Genomic DNA, 5,490 nt, shown 5'->3' on the forward strand with positions numbered 1-5,490 from the left:
TTTTTTTGTAGCACAACAGCTATTAATTGTTTAATGCTCTGTCTCCACTACTATACTCTTAATTATTTGAAAGCAGAAACCATGTTCACAGTGCATAGACAATGGCTTGTATTGGTGTGATGTTTTGCTGTAATTGATGAACCACTATTAACCTATTGCTATGAATCAAAGTCTATAGTTTCAGCCTAAGTGTCCATCAGTAGAAGAATGGATAAAGAAACTGTGGTACATATACACTATGGAATACTATTCAGCTATTAAAAACAAGGAATTCCTGAAATTTGTGGATAAATGGATTGAGCTAGAAATGATCATAATAAGTGAGTTAACCCAGAAGCAGAAAGATTCAAATGGTATATACTCACTTAATCTGCATATTAGCCCAAGGGGCATGTCCCACGAAAGCCTTCACTTACCAGGAAACTGAGACAGAGGGGAGGACATTCTAGTGGGACTCTAGATGAGAGAAGAATAGGAGAATGGCAAAGTAGAAGGATCCAGAGGGTCCTAGAAGCCTACAAGTAGAACATTATGATAGGCAGATTTGGGCACAGGGGTCCCGTTCAAACTAAGGCACCAGCCAAGGACAATACAGGCAGTAAACCTTAAACCCCTACCCAGATCTAGACAATGGACAGAACACTCTCCACAGTAGAGTGGAGAGTGAGATATTACTTTCTCACATACTCTGGTGCCTCAACTTTGACCATGTCCCCTGGAGGGGGAGACCTGGTGGCACTCAGAGGAAGGACAGCAGGTTACCAAGAAGAGACTTGATACCCTATGAACATATACAGGGGGAGGTAATCCCCCTCAGGGACAGTCATAGGGGAGGGGAATAAGGGAAAAATGGGAGGGAGGGAAGAAGGGGGAGGATACAAGGGATGGGATAACCATTGAGATGTAACAAAAATAGATTAATAAAGTAAAAAAAAACCAACCTAGAAAAACATGACTGCAGCCATCATTTCAGGAGACATCAGCTCAGAGTGACCCACTGTGTACATACACATCAACTTGATAAGCTCTCTGTGAGAAGAAAGGAGATGAAAGAGCTGTCTCTCCTGACTTCTTGGGGTTGCTTTGCCTCCTGACTCTTGATAAGGCAGGCTGTAATTCTTTCATTGTTAAGTCGTGGCCGTGAGACTACCCTAGTACTCATGAACATATCAAATTTCATTCTTTGTGGGTACAATTGCTCCCTATATACCATTTTCCATGAAAAGAGAGAAACAGCTTATTGTTTAATAAAAATGGTGATGGTTAATAAGGTTTGTATTTCTTCTAAAAAACAAACAAACAAACAAACAAACCAAAGTCTATAGTTTCACCATTTTGTTTTGCACAGTCTTATGAATATTGGCAAATGCATAACTTAAAGGGTTTTTTGGTTCATTTGGTTGCTTGGTTGGTTGGTTTTTTTGAGACATGGTTTCTCTGTGTAATACTCCTGGCTATCCTGGAACTCGCTTTGTAGACCAGGCTAGCCTCAAACTCACAGCGATCCACCTGCCTCTGTCTCCTGAGTGCTGGGATTGAAGGCCTGTGCCACCACGCCCGGCTCATAATTTAACATTAAAATCTTTTATATCATAATAAAAGATGCCCTAGAATGACTAGAAAGTTGTTCAAACCAGTTCTAAGACCTCAGTATAAAGACAAGGATCCTTCCAAAATTATTTGAATTTAGTTTTTCAAGGCAGGGTTTTTCTGTGTATCCTTGGCTGTCCTAGACTTGCTTTGTAGACCAAGCTGGCCTCAAACTCACAGTGCTCTGCCTGCTTCTGCCTGTCAAGTGCTGGGATTAAAGGCATGCACCGCCACTGCCCAGCAAAATGATCTGATTTTATTGCAAGTCCCAAAAGTATTTTCATGGAACTTGGTAAATTAATTCAATACTCAAATGAAAAGAGCCAAAAATGGTCAGACAATTTTAAAGAAGAGATAAGATTATCCCTGTCAAATATCAACTTTATAATAAATGTCTTTTGATTAATTGCATGTTCTTGTTACATTAGATAACAATAAAATAGACCATTAAAAGAAAGTGAGTTTAGATGCTGAAGAGGTGAGGACTTGGTGGTTAGGAGCACTTGCTGCTGCTCCAGGGGACCCAAGTTTAGTTCCCTACAACCATGCTCACAACTGCATGCAACTCTGGCTCCAGGGGATCCAAGACTCTCTTCTGGCTTCCAAGAGTAGCTGCATACAAGTGGTAGAAACAGAGACATGCATGCATGTGTATAAATAAAAACAAATCTCTGAACATTTTTTAGAATGGAGTTCTAGCTGCTTGGGAAGTGGAAATGGGCATTCATTTGAACTCAGGAGGTTGAGACCAGTACGGGCAGCACACACAGCAAGGATTGGTGCCTTAAAAGGGAGGGCAGATCTCTGTCTAAGAGACAAAGGAACCTGAAGCCCGGCATGGTAGCACATGCCTGCATGAGTGTAATCTCAGTGCTAAGGAGTTCAAGGTCATCCTTAGCTGCTCTACTAGTTTTGACCTTTGGGTTCAGAAGAATGTCCATAATGGCTGGAAAAGCAAGGTGGCAGTAGCAGCAAGACCAGATATCATGGAATGTCCTTTGCTTTTCCTATAAAATCATAATGTCTTTTTCCACAATGGCCCAAAAGTAATTCATGCTTTATTGTAGAAAATGTAAAGAACATGAGACATGTGTACACAAATGAAGGGAGCCTGTCACCCACACTTCCCTAGAAATGCATAAGAATGTCCAGAGGCCACTAAAAAAAAGCTTCAATGAGAATGCAGTCTGTGGATGCATTGGTCCCGCCCCCGCGCCGGCTACCTCGCGAGACTTCGCAGGTCCCTCCCTCTTTCCTTTCTGCCGCCGCCATGCCATCCAGACTGAGGAAGACCCGAAAACTCCGGGGCCACGTAAGCCACGGGCACGGCCGCATCGGTAAGCACCGCAAGCACCCCGGGGGCCGCGGGAATGCTGGAGGCATGCACCACCACAGGATCAACTTCGACAAATATCACCCAGGTTACTTTGGGAAAGTTGGTATGAGGCATTACCACTTAAAGAGGAACCAAGCTTCTGCCCAACTGTCAACCTGGATAAGCTGTGGACACTGGTCAGTGAGCAGACACGGGTCAATGCTGCAAAAAACAAGACCGGGGTTGCCCCCATCATCGATGTTGTGCGGTCGGGATACTACAAAGTTCTGGGGAAGGGCAAGCTCCCTAAGCAGCCAGTCATTGTGAAGGCCAAATTCTTTAGCAGAAGAGCTGAAGAGAAGATTAAGGGTGTTGGAGGTGCCTGTGTCCTGGTGGCTTAAAGCTGCCTGAGGAGGTTAATTAAATGCTAACATTTAAAAAAAAAAAAAAAAAGAGAGAATGCAGTCTGTTCAGCCATATGATTTTATTCATTTGCTAACTGTAAAGTGTTATGGTCATATCGAATTTTGCTTACTTATTATGCATACGACAATCTGAAGATACACAAATGGTAGAATGACGGCTGGGTTTTGTAGGGATCTTTTTCAAGATAAAATTTGTTATTTCAATTGCCTCCAGACCACAATGGAGAGGCCTGGTGGGAATTTGCTGATTCATTACTGTAGGCAGGGTTATTAATGCTGCTTGGGTGTGCCACCAAAGACAAGCACGCGTCCCTCATTTGTCTTATTACCTATTTATCCACCAATGTTTACAATTAAGATGAAAAAATGGTTCAACTAATATTAAGGGGAAAAAAAACCCAAACAAAGACTATACCTGAGGTAGGTACTGTGTAGCAGGTTTTCCCCCCTTTTACTGAAAATAGATTATTTTCCCATACAATGTATCCTGATTGTAGTTTCCCTTACCTCTACTCCTCCTAGTTCCTCCCCACCTCCCCTCCCCCTCTGGATCCGTTCCCTTTCTTTCTGTCATTAAAAAAAAAAGACAAGTTTCTAAGAGATAACAAACAAATATGACTAAATAAAACAGAATAAGATAAAGCAAAACCATCATATCAAAGTTGGATAAGGCAACCCATCAGAAGGAAAAGAATTCCAAGAGCAGGCACGAGAATCAGAAACTAGCTGGGTGTGGTGGCTCACGCCTTTAATCCCAGCCCTCGGGAGGCAGAGGCAGGTGGAGCTCTATGAGTTCCAGGACAGCCTGTTCTACAAAGTGAGTCCAGGACAGCCAAGGCTACACAGAGAAACCCTGTCTCAAAAAACAAACAAACAAACAAACAAACAAACGAATGAATCAGAAACTCACTAATCCTCACAGTCAGGAGTCAAATAAAAGTACTAAGCTAAAAGCTTTAATATGTATCCAGAGGACCTGGTAGGCTTGCTGTTTCAGTCCCTGTGAGTTCATCTGTGTCTTGCTTTCAAAGGGATTTGTTCTCCTGGTTCTCTCCATCCTCCCTGGGTCTTACACTCTTTTTACCTCCTCTTCCAAGGGCTTTCCTGAGCTCTGAGGAGAGGAAGCTTCATGTATACATCCCGTTTAGATTTTTCTCTGCATAGAGTCTGGGTGTGGGTCTCTGCATCTGTTCTCATTTGCTGCTGGAGGGAGCTACTCTGATGATGACTGAATAAGGCACTGATTTATGAGTATAGCAGAATATCATTAGGAGTCATTATATATGTTAATAAACTCAAAAATATAGATGTAGATATAGATACGGATATCAATAAACTCATGTGTGCGCGTGTTTGAGCAATAATGTTTGGTGTTACCTTAAGTCTCTGGACTGTCAAGTCTCTGGTTCTTTGTGACCCAAGCAGTGCCAGTCTCAAGGAGCAGGACTTAAGTCAAATCAGACCTTGGTTGGCTATTCCCAGAAGTTCTGTTTTGCTATCGCCCTAGCATATCTTGCAGGCCGGATAGATTGTAGGTCAAAGGTTTTGTGGCTGGGTTGGTGGCTATGGTTTTCTTTCGGTAGCCTGCAGAGTACCTTCCTGCAGCAAAGACACAAGAATGTGGGGGTGAAGGCTCCACGTAGGAACCAGCTGGACTTCTCCACGTTCTGTGAGTTGTGTGGGTGTTGTCCTCAGCAATGGGGCCCCAATATCAGTTTGCAGAAAGCATTAGGCTTCCATATCACTCTTTAAATGCTCATCAGTTCCATCTGTTTCTCCCCAGATTTTCTCCTACCCTACCTATCAGATTTGGGTTTTGTTTTTGTTTTTGTTTTTGTTTGTTTGTTTTTCTTTTTTTCAAAGGCTACTGTCGAGAGCCACAGATTTGGGAAAGTTCAATAGACATGTGGGCTTTCTGGAAGGTAGTCTGGTATTTTGCAAGGTTTGTATGGCAATTCACCCCAGAATTGCTTCCAGCCGCTGACATCCCTTCTTCTCTGTGCTGCTGTATATCTCAAAAATCTGGTTTGGTGTGGAAACTCACTTTCTGAATGTTTACCCCCTCTGATTGAACAAACTTCCTACAGGATCGTTGTGAAGATGCACCGCTGTTCAGATGAATTAATTCCTGGTGGTGGAATTCCTGATTTGATTAAAATA

The 5,490-nt window shown here is 42.7% G+C and overlaps 1 pseudogene across 1 annotated transcript; it reads left to right on the plus strand.

Moving 5' to 3' along the window:
- Positions 1 to 2,818: 2,818 nt before the first annotated feature.
- LOC311580548 (large ribosomal subunit protein uL15-like) lies at positions 2,819 to 3,358 on the plus strand (annotated as a pseudogene). The gene has a single exon. The product of its transcript is annotated as a large ribosomal subunit protein uL15-like (transcript).
- Positions 3,359 to 5,490: the final 2,132 nt, after the last annotated feature.

The sequence above is a fragment of the Acomys minous genome, assembly GCF_964271855.1.
Source record: "Acomys minous genome assembly, chromosome: 13".
NCBI classification, from domain to species: domain Eukaryota; kingdom Metazoa; phylum Chordata; class Mammalia; order Rodentia; family Muridae; genus Acomys; species Acomys minous.